Source organism: Balaenoptera acutorostrata, chromosome 19, assembly GCF_949987535.1.
Source record: "Balaenoptera acutorostrata chromosome 19, mBalAcu1.1, whole genome shotgun sequence".
Taxonomy (NCBI): Eukaryota; Metazoa; Chordata; class Mammalia; order Artiodactyla; family Balaenopteridae; genus Balaenoptera; species Balaenoptera acutorostrata.
The window spans coordinates 15610288-15627884 of record NC_080082.1 but is presented as its reverse complement, the minus strand read 5'-3'; the positions used below and the strand labels follow the sequence as shown (position 1 = coordinate 15627884).

General features: G+C 36.9%; 1 long non-coding RNA gene across 1 annotated transcript in view; it reads left to right on the top strand.

Moving 5' to 3' along the window:
• The window catches only part of LOC103007562 (uncharacterized), a 50772-nt gene that overhangs the window by 17262 nt on the left and 15913 nt on the right, over window positions 1–17597 (top strand). Inside the window, exon 3 of the long non-coding RNA XR_452551.2 lies at window positions 13654–13742. This is a non-coding gene — a long non-coding RNA (uncharacterized LOC103007562). The remainder of the gene's footprint in view (window positions 1–13653; window positions 13743–17597) is intronic.

The following is a 17597-nucleotide window of genomic DNA, read 5'->3' as shown; positions in this document are numbered from 1 at the left end:
GTGAATCAGCTATACATATACATATATCCGCATATCTCCTCCCTCTTGCGTCTCCCTCCCACCCTCCCTATCCCATCCCTCTAGGTGGTAACAAAGCACAGAGCTGATCTCCCTATGCTGTGCGGCTGCTTCCCACTAGCTATCTATTTTACATCTGGTAGTATATATAAGTCCATGCCACTCTCTCACTTCGTCCCAGCTTACCCTCCCCCCTCAAGATTGCTTTGGCTATTCGGGGTATTTTGTGTCTCCATACTAATTGTGAAGTTTTTTGTTCTAGTTCTGTGAAAAATGCCACTGGTAGTTTGATAGCGATTGCATTGAATCTGTAGATTGCTTTGGGTAATATAGTCATTTTCACAATGTTGATTCTTCCAATCCAAGAACATGGTATATCTCTCCATTTGTTTGTATCATCTTTAATTTCTTTCATCAGTGTCTTAGTTTTCTGCATACAGGCCTTTTGTCTCGTTAGGTAGGTTCATTCCTAGGTATTTTATTCTTTCTGTTGCAATGGTAAATGGGAGTGTTTCCTTAATTTCTCTTTCAGATTTTTCATCATTAGTGTATAGGAATGCAAGAGATTTCTTGCATTAATTTTGTATCCTGCTACTTTACCAAATTCATTGATTAGCTCTAGTAGTTCTCTGGTAGCATCTTTAGGATTCTCTATGTATAGTATCATGTCACCTGCAAACAGTGACAGTTTTACTTCTTTTCCAATTTGGATTCCTTTTATTTCTTTTTCTTCTCTGATTGCTGTGGCTAAAACTTCCAAAACTATGCTGAATAATAGTGGTGAGAGTGGGCAACCTTGTCTTCTTCCTGATCTTAGTGGAAATGGTTTCAGTTTTTCACCATTGAGAACGATGTTGGTTGTGGGTTTGTCATATATGACCTTCATTATGTTGAGGTAAGTTCCCTCTACAGCTACTTTCTAGAGAGTTTTTATCATAAATGGGTGTTGAATTTTGTTGAAAGCTTTTTCTGCATCTATTGAGATGATCATATGGTTTTTATCCTTCAATTTGTTAATATGGTTTATTATATTGATTTATTTGCGTATACTGAAGAATTCTTGTATTCCTGGAGTAAAACCCACTTGATCATGGTGTATGATATTTTTAATGTGCTGTTGGATTCTGTTTGCTACTATTTTGTTGAGGATTTTTGCATCTATGTTCATCAGAGATATTGGCCTGTAGTTTTCTTTCTTTGTGACATCTTTGGTTTTGGTATCAAGATGATGGTGGTCTCGTAGAATGAGTTTGGGAGTGTTCCTCCCTCTGCAATATTTTGGAAGAGTTTGAGAAGGATAGGTGTTATCTCTTCTCTAAATGTTTGATTGAATTCGCCTGTGAAGCCATCTGGTCCTGGGCTTTTGTTTGTTGGAAGATTTTTAATCACAGTTTCAATTTCATTGCTTGTGATTCGTCTGCTTATATTTTCTATTTCTTCCTGGCTCAGTCTCGGAAGGTTGTGCTTTTCTAAGAATTAGTCCATTTCTTCCAGGTTGTCCATTTATTGGTATATAGTTGCTTGTAGTAATCTCTTATGATCCTTTGTATTTCTGCAGTGTCAGTTGTTACTTCTCCTTTTTCATTTCTAATTCTGTTGATTTGAGTCTTCTCCCTTTTTTTCTTGATGAGTCTGGCTAATGGTTTATCAATTTTGTTTATCTTCTCAAAGAACCAGCTTTTAGTTTTATTGATCTTTGCTATTGTGTCCTTCATTTCTTTTTCATTTATTTCTGATCTGATCTTTATGATTTCTTTCCTTCTGCTAATTGTGGGGGTTTTTTTGTTCTTCTTTCTCTAATTGCTTTAAGTGTAAGGTTAGGTTGTTTATTTGAGATGTTTCTTGTTTCTTGAGGTGGGATTGTATTGCTATAAACTTCCCTCTTAGGACTGCTTTTGCTTCATCCCATAGGTTTAAGGTCGTCCTTTTTTGTTGTCATTTGTTTCTAGGTACTTTTTGATTTCCTCTTTGATTTCTTCAGTGATCTCTTGGTTATTAAGTAGTGTATTGTTTAGCCTCCATGTGTTTGTATTTTTTACAGTTTTTTTCCTGTAATTGATATCTAGTCTTATAGCATTGTGGTCGGAAAAGATACTTGATACAATTTCAGTTTTCCTAAATTTACCAAGGCTTGATTTGTGACCCAAGATATGATCTATCCTGGAGAATGTTCCATGAGTACTTGAGAAGAAAGTGTATTGTGTGTTTTTTGGATGGAATGTCCTATAAATATCAATTAAGTCCATCTTGTTTAATGTATCATTTAAAGCTTGTGTTTCCTCATTTATTTTCATTTGGATGATCTGTTCATTGGTGAAAGTGGGCTGTTAAAGTCCCCTACTATGATTGTGTTACTGTCTATTTACCCTGTCATGGCTGTTAGCATTTGCCTTATCGAGGTGCTCCTATGTTGGGTGCATAAGTATTTACAATTGTTATATCTTCTTCTTGGATTGATCCCTTGATCATTATGTGTTGTCCTTCTTTGTCTCTTGTAATAGTCTTTATTTTAAAGTCTATTTTGTCTGATATGAGAATTGCTACTCCAGCTTTCTTTTGATTTCCATTTGCATGGAATATCGTTTTCCATCCCCTCACTTTCAGTCTCTATGTGTCCCTAGGTCTGAAGTGGGTCTTTTGTAGACAACATATATACAGGTCTTGTTTTGGTATCCATTCAGCCAATCTATGTCTTTTGGTGGGAGCACTTAATCCATTTATGTTTAAGGTAATTATCAATATGTATGTTCCTATTACCATTTTCTTAATTGTTTTTGGTTTGTTATTGTAGGTCTTTTCCTTCTCTTGTGTTTCCTGCCTAGAGAAGTTCCTTTAGTATTTGTTGTAAAGCTGGTTTGGTGGTGCTGAACTTTCTTAGCTTTTGCTTGTCTGTAAAGGTTTTAATTTCTCTGTCAAATCTGAATGAGATCCTTGCTGGGTAGAGTAATCTTGATTGTAGCTTTTTCCGTTTCATCACTTTAAATATGTCCTGCCACTCCCTTCTGGCTTGCAGAGTTTCTGCTGAAAGATCAGCTGTTAACCTTATGGGGATTCCCTTCTATGTTGTTTGTTGTTTTTCCCTTCGTGCTTTTAATATTTTTTCTTTGTATTTAATTTTTGATAGTGTGATTAATATATGTCTTGGCATGTTTCTTCTTGGATTTATCCTGTATGGGACTCTCTGCACTTCCTGGACTTGATTAACTATTTCCTTTCCCATATTAAGGAAGTTTTCAACTATAATCTCTTCAAATATTTTCTCAGTCCCTTGTTTTATCTCTTCTTTTTCTGGGACCCCTATAATTCGAATGTTGGTGCATTTAATGTTGTCCCAGAGGTCTCTGAGACTTTCCTCAATTATTTTCATTCTTTTTTCTTTAGTCTGCTCTGCAGTAGTTATTTCCACCCTTTTATCTTCCAGGTCACTTATCCTTTCTTCTGCCTCAGTTATTCTGCTATTGATTCCTTCTAGAGAATTTCTAATTTCATTTATTGTGTTGTTCATCGTTGTTTCTTTGCTTTTTAGTTCTTATAGGTCCTTGTTAAATGTTTCTTGTCTCCATTCTATTTCCAAGATTTTGGACCATGTTTACTATCATTACTCTGAATTCTTTTTCAGGTAGACTGCCTATTTCCTCTTCATTTGTTTGGTCTGGTGGGTTTTGACCTTGCTCCTTCAACTGCTGCGTGTTTCTCTGTCTTCTCATTTTGCTTAACTTACTGTGTTTGCGATCTCCTTTTCACAGGCTGCATGTTCATAGTTCCCGTTGTTTTTGGTGTCTGCCCCCAGTGGCTAAGGTTGGTTCAGTGGGTTGTGTAGGCTTACTGGTAGAGGGGACTAGTGCCTATGTTCTGGTGGATGAGGCTGGATCTTGTCTTTCTGGTGGGAATGTCCGCATCCAGTGGTGTGTTTTGGGGTGTCTGTGACCTTATTATGATTTTAGGCAGCCTCTCTGCTGATGGGTGGGGTTGCATTCCTGTCTTGCTAGTTGTTTGGCATAGGGTGTCCAGCACTGTAGCTTGCTGGTCATTGAGTGGATCTAGGTCTTAGCATTGAGATGGAGATCTCTGGGAGAGCTTTTGCCGTTTGATATTATGTGGAGCTGAGAGGTCTCTGGTGGACCAATGTCCTGAACTCGGCTCCTCCACCTCAGAGGCACAGGCCTGATACGTGGCCAGAGCACCAAGACCCTGTCAGCCACACAGCTCTGAAGAAAAGGGAGAAAGATAGGTAGAAAGGAAGAAAGGAAGGAAGAAAGAAAGATGAATGAATATATAAAATAAAAAATAAAGTTATTAAAAATAAATAAAAATTAAAAAGTAATTTAAAAAAAAGAAAGAAGGAAGCAACCAAACCAAAAAAGCAAATCCACCAACAATAACAAGCGCTAAAAACTATATTAAAAAAAAAAAAAAAGGACAGACAGAACCCTAGGACAAATGATAAAGCAAAGCTATACAGACAAAAATCACACAAAGAAGCATACACATACACACTCACAAAAAGAAAAAGGAAAAATATATATAGATATCATTGCTCCCAAAGTCCACCACCTGAATTTTGGGATGATTTGTTGTCTATTCAGGTATTCCACAGATGCAGGGTACATCAAGTTGATTGTGGAGATTTAATCCACTGCTCCTGAGGCTGCTGGGAGAGATTTCCCTTTCTCTTCTTTGTTCCCACAGCTCCTGGGATTCCGCTTTGGATTTGGCCCTGCCTCAGTGTGTAGGTCGCCTGAGGGCGTCTGTTCCCACCCAGACAGGATGGGGTTAAAGTAGCAGCTGATTCGGGGGCTCTGGCTCACTCAGGCCGGGGGGAGGGAGGAGTACAGAATGCGGGGCGAGCCTACGGCGGCGGAGGCCAATGTGACATTGCAACTGCCTGAGGCACACCGTGTATTCTCCTGGGGAAGTTGTCCCTGGATCACAGGACCCTGGCAGTGGCGGGCTGCACAGGCTCCCGGGAGGCAGCGTATGGGTAGTGACCTGTGCTTGCACACAGGCTTCTTGGTGACTGCAGCAGCAGCCTTAGCGTCTCATGCCTGTCTCTGGTGTCCGTGCTGATAGCCGTGGCTCGCACCCGTCTCTGGAGCTCATTTAGGCAGTGCTCTGAATCCCCTCTCCTCGCGCACCCTGAAACAATGGTCTCTTGCCTCTTAGACAGTTCCAGGCTTTTTCCTGGACTCCCTCCCAACTAGCTGTGGCGCACTAGTCCCCTTCAGCCTTTGTTCACGCAGCCAACCCCAGTCTTCTCCCTGGGATCTGACCTCCGAAGCCTGAGCCTCAGTTCCCAGCCCCCACCCGCCCTGGCGGCTGAGCAGACAAGCTTCTCGGGCTCGTGAGTGCTGGTAGGCACCGATGCTCTGTGCGGAATCTCTCCGCTTTGCCCTCTGCACCTCTGTTGCTGCGCTCTCCTCCATGGCTCCAAAGCTTCCCCTCCCTGCCACCCCCCGTCTCTGCCAGTGAAGGGGCTTCTTAGTGTGTGGAAACTTTTCCTCCTCCACAGCTCCGTCCCAGTGGTGCAGGTCCCGTCCCTATTCTTTTGTCTCTGTTTTTTCTTTTTTCTTTTGCCCTACCCAGGTATGTGGGGAGTTTCTTGTCTTTTGGGAAGTCTGAGGTTTTCTGCCAGCGTTCAGTAGTTGTTCTGTAGCTGGATATAGAATTTTAATTTAACATTTCCCACTCCCCCAGTATTTTAAAGATGTTGTCCTATTCTCTCCTGCCCTCCATAGTTTCTAATGAGAAATCAGTTGTCATTTGTATCATTTTTCCCATTTGTAATGGGGCTTTTTCCCACTGGCTGCTTTTCTCTTTATCTATGTTTTCAGCCAATTAATGAGAATTTGCCTAAGTGTGGTTTTCTTTATATTTATGTAAATTGGGATTCATTGATCTTCTTGGATCTGTAAGTTTGTTTTTTCATCAGCTTCAGAAAAATTTGGCCATTATTTCCACAAATATTTTTTCTGCCCAATTTTCTGTCTCCTCTCTGAGAATACAGTTAAATATAACTTAGATCATTTAAATATGGTCCCACACGTGACTGAGTCTTTGTTCTATTTTTTTCAGAATTTTTTCTTTCTTGTCTTCAGATTTAAAATTTTCTATTAATCTGCCTCAGGTTCACTGTTTCCTTTATTTGGCTATCTCTAACCTACTGTTGTTCCCATCCAGTAAATTTTTCATTTCAGAAGTTGTATATTTCATTTCTAAAATTTTTATTTGGTTCTTCTTTTTGATAGTATGTATTTTCCTTCTGAAATTTGCCAACTGTTTGTGAATTTTGACCACATTTTTAATTCCTTGAACATATTTGTGTAAGCTGTTTAAAAATTTTTATCTTCAAATTCTAACATCTGGCTAATTTTAGGATTGGTTTCTGTTGAGTGTTTTTTCTCTTGAATATGGGTCACATTTTTCTGTTTCTTCACATATTTAGTAATTTTTAGTTGTACCCTTGTAGAGACTATAGATAGCTTCATCTGTGTACGATTTATTTTGTTCTACCAAGCAATTCAAGTAGCTGAGCTCAAACTCCAAACTCTCCCCTGAGCTAAAATTGTCACTTATTTTTTTCAGCCTTCCAGTTGTTGCTTTCTTCCAGGTCCTCGGCACATACATTAATCAAGGTCAGCCAAGAATTTGAAGGAGTATATATGTAGATTTTGCTCCCCCCAGTTCCTTAGCTTCCTCCTTTCTGAGATTTTCCTTTATTTTCTAGCCATTCCAGCAGTCCAGAACTCTTCCCTCTGAACCTTCAAATCAGTCAAAACTGCATTTTTCTGCTTGAGTTCCAGCTACTTCATGCAGTGCAGACTGGGAGGTGCCTTTAGGTGAAAAGCCACGTTAATGCAGAATTAGTGCAGTTTCCTTCTTTCAAGTGTCAACTCCCAACAGCCACTTTAAGTTTCTCTCAAGTACCTTCAAACAATTGTTTGTATATTTTTCCCCAAGGTTTATTGTTATCTATAAGGTTTATTGTTACCTTTATGATGGTTAACCTAATAAAAGCCACTCCCCCAACACCAAAAATATAACTTATGTATTATATTTTTTAACTGGAAGAATAACTACCTAGAGAACATTCCTTTTTTTATAGTCTCTTGTTCTTATCTCATAAATGCAATCAAGATGTTTTCTTAATTCTCTGAGAATATTCATTATAGGTCTTATGAGGTTATTTTCTCCTTCTTGTTCTTTTATTTCCTCAAAGCTCCTTTTTTTTCTTAATTGGCTTTTCGATGTATCAAGAGAAGACCTTTACTCAAGTATCTATTCCTTGACTTTCAATTTGTATTTGAGTGTGAGGTACTAAAAAGATCTTTGAAAACTCTCTCTGCATGAATGTGGATTGTTATCTGTTGGTGTCAGGTTAGGCAAAATAACTGGTCATTTTATTACGAACCTCCAAATGTTAGTATTTCTAAATATTTTATCTTATGATGGATTTTTCAGAGAAGGTTTTTCTAAGCTCCTCTTTTGTGAGTATGAGCTTGGCTTCCAGCATTGTTGGGACCAAGTTTGGGAAAGAAACTAGTATTGTCAGCATTTAATGCACAGAGTTTCAAATAATTCACCTGTTTTCAAGATGAAGATACAGTCTTCAGCCCAATCTGGTGTTCCACTTCACAGTCTCACTGGTTGTGCTTCTTCAAAGAGTAAATCTCTAGTCTTCTCCATGGACAAATGAAAGACAGTTTGCTCAGCTACATGATTGGCAAAGGCTATATGTAGGTTTAAGTCTTTCTAATACAGACTTTTACCCAGTCCTCATTGCTTCCTACCTTAGCTATAACCCCACATTCAGAAGTATCTAGGACCTACAATTTATGTGTCTTTATGAGATTCTGGAGTGTGAATTGACTTGCTTCTGAGCTGTCTCCCCTTCCTGGCTTATCTTTCTGTTTTCAGACATTTGTTGAATCAGTTTTGACTTAATCCATCTGCTTTCTGGCTTCTAAAATTTTAATATTTTTTTCTCCTTTTCTGTTATCTTTGGCCTGTGGGTCTATTCCTTTTTGATCATTCTACTGTCATTTTTGTGCAGTTTTCAAAGGGAAAGGTGTAAGTTTTTACGTTCAAGCCACTATTTTTAACTGTAAGTTGGTCTTCATCTGTTGCTTGGGACTATTATGATAACTATCTAATCTACTTGTCATTATTCTCCTTCCTCCAATTCATTTTGATATTTACCTTCCCCCAACTTCTTCTAGTTTTATTTTAAATTTCTAGTGGGCAAAGACCCAGACTTAAAAAATCTTAATTCATTTTGGAAAGGGCACTGCCCTTATTAGGTATAAATAGTTCTCCTTGGCTTACTGTAGTTTTTGTGGTCTGTAACTATAAATTCTTTGTCATTAGTCAGCAGCATTGGAGAATAAGTGTTTTATACTGTCATCCCCCGACAGGTCATCAATTTTGACAGTAATCCACAAATGAGAGTACCTTTGTGGGAGTCCAGGAGTCCAGTGGGGAAGTTTCAGCCCACCGTTGAAGCAAAAAAGTCAGAGGATAGATGCATTGAAGAGGGTAAGAATAGTTTCCCTTTATGTGACACCTGACCCCCCAAGGCAACACAGCTCAGTGCCAAGAGACACCCCCTTAGCCAACAGTTTCTTCCACAAAACAAATCTTAAGAAATTTAGGGAGATTATTAGGTTACAAAACAAGTCTTAATAAATTTAGGAAGATTGAAATCATACCAAGTATCTTTTCTGCCTACAATAGTATGAAACTAGAAGTGAATAACAGGAGGAAAGCTGGAAAATTCATAAATATGTGGAAATAAACAACACTCTTCTAAACAATCAATGAGTTAAGTGAGAAAATAAAAGGGAAGTTAAAATATCTTAAAACAATGAAAATAGAAAAACAACATACACAAACCAAGGGGATACAGCAAACCAGTTCTACAAGGCAGGTTTATAGCAATAAATGCCTACATTAAGAAAAAAGAAATATCTCAAAAAAAAAAAAAAAACCCCTTTACACCTCAAGGAACTAGAGAAAGAAAACAAAACCTAGCCCAAAGTTAGCAGAAGGAAGGAAATAAAGCTCAGAGCATAAATAAATGAAATAGAGAAGAGGAAAACAATAGAAAAGATCAATAAAACTAAGAGCTGGCTTTTTGAAAAGATAAACAAAATTGAAAAACCTTTAGCTAAACCACGAGAAAAGAGAGAAGGCTCAAATAAATGAAGTCATAAATGACATGAAATGAAACAAAATGAAAGAGGAGACATTAAACTGATGCCACATAAATAAAAAGTATCATAAGAAACTGCTAAGAACGATATGTCAACAAACTGAATAACCTAGAAGAAGTGGATAAATTCCTAGAAACCTACAACTGTCCAAGACTGAAACATGAAGCAGTAGGAAATCTAAACGGACTGGTTTAGGCAATTGAATTAGTAATCAAAAACCTCCCCCAAAAAGAAAAGCCTAGGACCAGATGGCTTCACTGGAGAATTCTACCATACATTTTAAAGAAGAATTTATGGCAATCCTTCTCAAACTCTTTAGAAAAAGTGAAGAGGAGGGAATACTTCCAAACTCATTTTATGAGGCCAGCATTACTCTAATACTAAAGCTAGACAAGGACACTACAAGAAAAGAAAATTACAGACCAATATCCCTGATGAACATAGATGTAAACATCCTCAGCAAAATACTAGCAAACTCAATTCAAGAGCACATTAAAATAATCATATACCATGTTCAAGTGGGATTTATCTCTGGGATATAAGGATGCTTCTGCATACACAAATCAGTAAATATGATACAGCACTTAACAGAATGAACTATAAAAGTCATATGATCATCTCAATAGATGCAGAAAAAGCATTTTAAAAAATTCAACATCCTTTCATGATAAAAACTCAACAAATTATATAAGGAATGTACCTCAACATAATAAAGGCCATATATGACAAGCCCACAGCTAACATTATACTTAAAAGTGAAAAGCTGAGAGTTTTCCTGTATGATTAGGAACAAGACAAGGATACCCACTCTTACTTCTTCTATCCAGCACAGCAGTGGAAGTCCTAGCCAGAGCAATTAGGTAAGAAGAAGAAATAAAAGTCTTCCAAATTGGAAAGGAGGAAGTAAAATTGTCTCTGTTTGCATCTTAAATGATCTTAGAAATAGAAAACCCTAAAGATAACAACAACAACAAAAACTGTTAAAACTAATAAACAAATTCAGTAACGTTGCAGGATGCAAAATCAGCATAAAAAATCAGCTGTGTTTCTCTACACTAGCAAGTGTGAAAGAAAACTGAAAAAAAAATAAGAAAACAGTCCCATTTAAAATAGCATCAGGGCTTCCCTGGTGGCGCAGTGGTTGAGAATCTGCCTGCTAATGCAGGAAACACGGGTTCGAGCCCTGGTCTGGGAAGATCCCACATGCCGCGGAGCAACTAGGCCCGTGAGCTACAACTACTGAGCCTGCGCGTCTGGAGCCTGTGCTCCGCAACAAGAGAGGCCACAATAGTGAGAGGCCCGCGCACCGCGATGAAGAGTGGCCCCCACTTGCCACAACTGGAGAAAGCCATAGCACAAAAACGAAGACCCAACATAGCAATCAATCAATCAATAAAGAAATCTTAAAAAAAAAAAAAAAAAGAAGTTGCTTAAAATAGCATCAAAAAGAATAAAACACTTAGGGATTAATTTAACCAAGGAGGAGAAAGACCTATACAGTGAAAACTATAAGACATTGATAAAAGAAATTGAAGAAGATGCAAATAAATGGAAAGATAACCCATGTTCATGGATTGGAAGAATTAATTTTGTTAGGATGCCCACACTACCCAAAGTGATCTGCAGATTCAGTGCAATCCCTATCAAAATTCCAATGACATTTTTCACAGAAGTATAAAAAACAATCCTAAAGTTTGTGTGGAACCACAGAGGATCCCAAATAGCCAAAGAAATCTTGAGAAAGAATAAAGCTGGAGGCATCACACTTCCTGATTTCAAAATATGTTACAAAACTATAGTAATATTAAAAGTATGGCACTGGCTTAAAAACAGACACATGAATCAATGGAACAGAATAGAGAACCCAAAAATAAACCCACACATATATGGTCAACTAATCTCTGACTAGAATGCAAAGAACACACAGGGGAAAGCATAGTCTCTTCAATAAATGGTGTTGGGAAAACTAGATATCCCCATGCAAAAGAAGGAAATTTAACCCTTACTTACACCATACACAGAAATTAACTGGAGATAGATTAAAGACTTCAACTTAAGACCTGAAAGCATAAAACATAGAGAAAAGGCTCCTTGACATTGGTTTTGACAATGATTCTTTTGGCTATAATACCAAAAGCACAGGCAACAGAAGCAAAAATAAGCAAATGGGACTACATCAAACTAAAAAGCTTCACAGCAAAGAAAACAGTTAACAAAAGGAAAAGGCAACCTGTGAAAATGGAGAAAATATTTGTGTATATCTGATAAGGGGTTAATATCTAAAATTTATAACAAACTCATACAACTCAATAGCAAACAAATTACCTAATTAAATAATAGGTAAATGACCTAATGAGACATTAGGTCTAATTTCCGAAGAAGACATAAAAATGGCTAACAGGTACAAGAAAAGAAGACATACAAATGGCCAACGGGTACAGGAAAAGATGCTCAACATTGCTAATCACCAAAGAAATGCAAATCAACACCACAATGAAATGTCACCTCACAACCTATTAGAATGACAGTTATCAAAAAGGGTTAAGGTTAGGGTTAAGTGTTGATGAGGATGTGGAGGAAAGGGAACACTTGTACACTGTTGGTGGGAATGTAAATTCATATAGCCATTATGGAAAACAGTATGGAGTTTCCTCGAAAAATTAAAAGTCGAACTTTCACATGATCCAGCAGTCCCACTTACATATATATAAATCCAAAGGAAACAAAATCATTATCTTTAAGAGATATCTATGCTCCTGTTTCATTGCAGCATTATTCACAATAGCCAAGATATGGAAATAACTTGTGTCAAGAAAACACACAAAATTGAATATTATTCACCCATATAAAAGAAGGAAATGCTGCCATTTATAACAACAGGGGTGAACACGAAGGACAGTATATTAAGTGAAATAAACCAGGCAGAGAAAGAAAAATACCTTTTGTCTCCCTCATATGTGGAATATACAAGAACAAAAAAGTTGAGCTCATAGAAACAAAGAGTACTGTGGTGATTGCCAGGGACTGGGGAGTGGGAGAAATGGGGAGATATTGGTCATGGGGTACAAACTTTCAGTTATAAGATAAATAGGTTCTGGGGTTCTAATGTATAGTATGGTGACTATAGTTAATAATACTGTATTCTATATTTGAAATATGCTAGAGAATAGATGTTAAGCAATCTCACTGCAACAAAAAAATGATAACTATATGAGATGATAGATGTGTTAATAATTTGATTGTGGTAATTATTTCACAATGTATATTTATATCAAACCATCATGTTATACACCTTAAATATATATAGTTTTATTTGTCAATTATACCTCAATAAAGCTGGAAAAAAATACTTTGTCATCTGTAATGAGGTGCAGAATTCCAGATGCAAAGAATGACATGAACTGAAAAAATGCTTAGAGTCAGAAAGTGTAAGCTATGTTCTAGGAACAGCAAGTAACTAGTTCTATTATACATAGGGGATCTGGTAAAATAAGGCAAAGTGTGATGGGGCTGAATAATTAATGATCTTTAAAGGCAAGCCGAACAGGAATGGATTTGTTAATAATACTGTTTTCAAATTATAGCTTTAGAGACTACTATTAAACTAGAAAAGAAGTTTTATTTGTCTGAGATTTGATGCACATCTTCTTTTAATTGCCACATACTTTTCTCTAGCATATTTCCACATAGGTGTAAGTAGTCAGAACTAATGAAAGGCTAGAAATGCCAGTATTTGTTTCTTCTAGCCCTTTTAGTGGAGCTGGGTAACGATGTTGAGATTAAAGACTTGGTCAACCAAACAACAGTGTCTCTATGCGTACCTATCATGGTAAAAACTGCAAAAAAGAGAGAAGAAATTGATTGCCTGGTCCCTAACACTAGCTGGGTATATATGTAACAAGGCAACATTTTTCCCTTGAAAGCATTGTTATTTATCCTGGAATAGAAAATGGAAGTGATCTTTGGAACCAAGAGGGGACATATCTTTTGTTCTTGGAGCAGATATGCAAAAACCAACAGAAGATAAATTTATATTAGTCCAGTAGTAGCTGAATCTGGAAATCTCTTCAAATTTATCTACTCTGATACTGCTGGCAGCCTTAAAGAAAATATTTCTGTCTATATTTGAGTACTGACCTCAAAGATCTGAAGCCTAGTCTATTAATACATGAAGACCTGGCTGTGAGCCAAAGTCACAGAAGCGAGGTGGGTAAGTGCAGCTTGAGCTCTTTCCACACACTGGGAGTACTCATAGGGTCATAAGTTAGGCAGGCTTGCACTGGGCAGAGTGGCCAGGTTTTCACCAGAGTCATGTCCAATTTATTGTGCCTCATCCAGTACTGATCAAGGGGTATGGCGCTAGAATATTTTAATAGTTAACAACAAAGACTGTGCCGGGGCTGCCTAGTTGTCTTTGTTTCAACAGGTGTATCTTGTGCCAGTGACATTAGTAACAGCTGAAAAGAATTCATCTCCTTGGTTGACGAAGCAGAGGATGGTTACCAGAACTGACCTGTAAGTCTGAATAAGCACCCCTAGAGTTCTTAGAGTTTTTAACAAAGTGAGCATCCTGAGGAGAGAAGAAAGGGATAGAGGCATTTAATTTGAAAATTAAAAGGAATGTGACATTATTTTGTATTCTAGTCTGATGATAAGAAATGTGTATAGACACATATAACAAACATGTATGTACTGAAACATATGTACTGAAAAGTACTTGATACAATACAGTATCAACAATTGTGTACAAAAAAAATCTAAATAAGGAGCACAGATATGGATTAGAGGGCATATTTTAACCGTCGGCAGTCAGTATAGGAAATATTCCTGAAGTTACATTCTGAACTAGATGTTGAAGAGGATGAAGCTTATGAATCTTTAAAGTAAAAGAGGGCAGTGGTATAAAGTTAAATTCTAGGCTACCAAGCACCCTCCCAAAAAAAATCCAGGAGAATTTCCTTTTTTGATTACAGAACAAATGATCCTCTGCGGTTTTTCCCTTCTTTTTGATATCCCACTCTTACTATGGTAATTAAGGTGTCCTTTCGGCAACGTTATGCTTATGGCGGACCCGAAAGCATGGAAGGCAAGAAAAGTCAAACTTGAGAATAGCAAGTGTAGTAGAGCAGTTGAAGTGAAATATTTTTATGGAAGTAAAATTGTGGTTAGCAAAATCGTAGTTCCAAGGATGAAGAACCTTGAGTGATGGACTTACTAATTAAGATTTTATAAAATAAGGAATAGGCAGCCACTATGAATACTTGGGCTGAAGCATAAATATTGTACAAATATTCTCAAAGTTTGGTTAGTATGGGAAAAGTTAAATGATGAGGAGAATTCCTAACAGGCCATTGTAGTCATCTACACATGAGATAGTTTAGGCCCAAGAGCTAGGAAGTGGCAAAATTGGGGAGTGGGGGTGTGGTGGGTCAATGATGTTGATGGAAAAGTGAATCTCAAAGTTATTACAAAGAAAGCATTAGCAGAATTTGTAACTGTAGGTCAAAATAGAACTAAAAAAAAAAAAGGAAGAAAGAAAAAAGTCATGATACCAAGGTTATAAGCCTTGAAACACTGAAGGGGTTGTTGATAATTATGGGAAAATTTGTAAAGACAGCTCTTGGAGGGAGATGGACTTGTTTTTCAATATGTTTCAGGAGTTGTGGCATTTAAATTAAAATGTTTGATGGACAGTGGTGTATAGAGAACTAGAAAGAAGGTAAGTGTATTTGTAAATGGGTGTATGGTAGCCCAAACTTGGTAATATCTGAAGCCATAAGACTCATCTAGAACCTTCAGAAGGTGAGTGTCAAAGGAGTGAAAAATTTAGAATTTAACCTTGGGAAATGCCCAGAATTATAGGAAATGAACTAGTGATGGACACATCAGAGAGTGCTGGAAGGAATTGTTTAACCTCCAAAGACTCACATAATCCATAATGCCATGAATTCACCTCTAAAAATCTACAAAAGTAGACCTCCAGTCTGCTGTTAAGAACCTAAAGACACATTGTTTCATTTAAGCGAAAGCAAGAGAGAGAGAGAGTGGAGAAATAATAACTTTGATAGTTTACATTTTATGACATTGCAGATTGTACAGGGCTTGCCTAGACAGTATCTTTATTTCTGCAACAACTCACTGAAATGACTGTTATTGTCCGCCGTGTGCTGATGAGAAACTGAAAGAAGGGCTAATTGTATAAATTTCTTTAAAAATGAAAACAGAGTGGGGGAAAAAATGAATTTGGACAAGGAAGTCATTTGAGAGAACATTGAGTTTTTCAAATTTTCGTGATTGGAAAAAATTATTTCCACATAGGCCTTTTAAAGATGGGAACTTTTGCTCTTTTAAAAATCCTTGCTGATGTTGGAAAACTTTCTTTAGTTTGTCATGGAACAATCTCTCATAATGCAGCAGAGTAATAAGCAAATCAAGGCATCTACTCCATTCAAAGTGGTGAATAAACTGTCTTAATATTTTATTAAAAATAAATGTATCTGTTTAGTTAGAGATATTTCATTTTGATACGACTTCCTATTTCTATGCCTTCTATTCTTGAGGAATGTCTCTGTTTTTCCACAAACTACTGATTTTAACTATAGATAGGGACTGTTTATAGAAAATGCCAGAGAGAAAATTTATAAGTATAATAGGGAAAATACAACTACCCTCATTTATTGTGGATTCAAAGAAGCACATGCAACCCTTAACCCCTCCTCTTCCTTCTAAACTCTCCTTAACACTGTCTTCAATTCATTGTACTTCTCTTTCCCACTTTGTAGTATTTTTCTGTTCCCTCTCTCTCCTTCCCTCCCTCTCTCTCTCTCTCTCTCTCTCTCTCTCTCTCTCTCTCTCACTCATTTAAACCTTCCTCAGGGTGGATGTTTTCTTACCATGGTCTACTCAATCTACAAGGAATGACTACTCAGACAATCACCCCAGTATGTAAGCACAAGCAGCCTTCAAAATTGGAAGATGGGATGTGAGCTGAGAGAGGCTTACTTTCTAAGTTAAACACAGCTTTTTACAAACCTAACAATTAAAAATATTTTCCGTGTTATATGTACTGACATATTTAAATATGTGCATATTCACCTATTTCTATTGTGGTATATTTAATCTAAGCTTCAAAATATATTTGTGGACTTCTATACAGTCATACTATTCACTACTAGCCTGACCCAAAATTATCTGTAATCTTTGTAAATTCTTAAAATCTGCCTTTTTCTTGGTGTCCTCTATGTTTTCCATTAGTTAAGTGACTCTTGAAAACTACTGCTAACATTGGGAATATAAAATACTCCCATATATCCTTTATGCAGATTGGCCAGTTGTTTAGTTTTTATACCCCAAAAGCTCTAGATCCATGGATCACAAACTGTGCACCAAGGCACCCCTGGGCACTGCAGACAACTCACAGGTGCACTGCAGGATATTTTGAATTTTTGAGAGAAACACAGCGACATCTGTTGGGCATGACCTGAACTACCACTGTTAAATTGTTGGGACTTGTTTTCTAGCCTACACCAATCATGAAAAAAACAATTCCAACACTAAGGGCCCCATAAACTGAGAAAGTTTGGCAATCTCTTCTCTAGGCATTAAGATTTCTTTTGTATTAAATTAGGATTACAATTATTTTTGTATACAGTTGATCAAAACAACTTAAATACATTACCCAAATTTTTATAGTTATTAAACAAAAAAGTACATTTTTATCAAAACCCATCTGTTAATAAGATGCATGGGACATTTTCCCCCCAATTTTTCATGTGTCTATATATGAATTTTACTGACTTTACTGAATCAATTTTTATTTATATTTTTGTTTTGTTGTAAGCCCTGAGAAAACTTGTTTACATAAGTAAATAGATGGAAATAGGAGGAGATTTATTATAGCAATGTCCTTATGCTTTGAACTCCTTTTGAGTTATATACCAAATATGTAAGCAAGGAATTGGAAAACTACCAGACTTGTAGAAAAATTTGTTGTCTAGACCTGTATTGACCAGTAGGCATTAGCCACATGGCTATTTAAATTTCAATTAATTAAAATTAAATGAAATTTAAATTTCAGTTCCTCAGTTGTACTAACTATATTTCACGTGCTCAAAAGCCATGTAACTAGTGGCTACTGTATTAGGCAGTGCAGATGTCTAGACCAGCACTGTCCTATAGAACATTTCCATCATTGCAGAAATTTCTGTGGGATAGTGCTGGTCCAGACATTTAAGCCATCCTCTTTCTCAACACTTACACCAATATTTTAAATAATTTCTGTTTTTGGTACCCCAGAGGTTTTTCCACCCCAGGGTAAATGCAGCATAGATATTTATTTTAATATACATGTTATCATACTAATGTATTTTT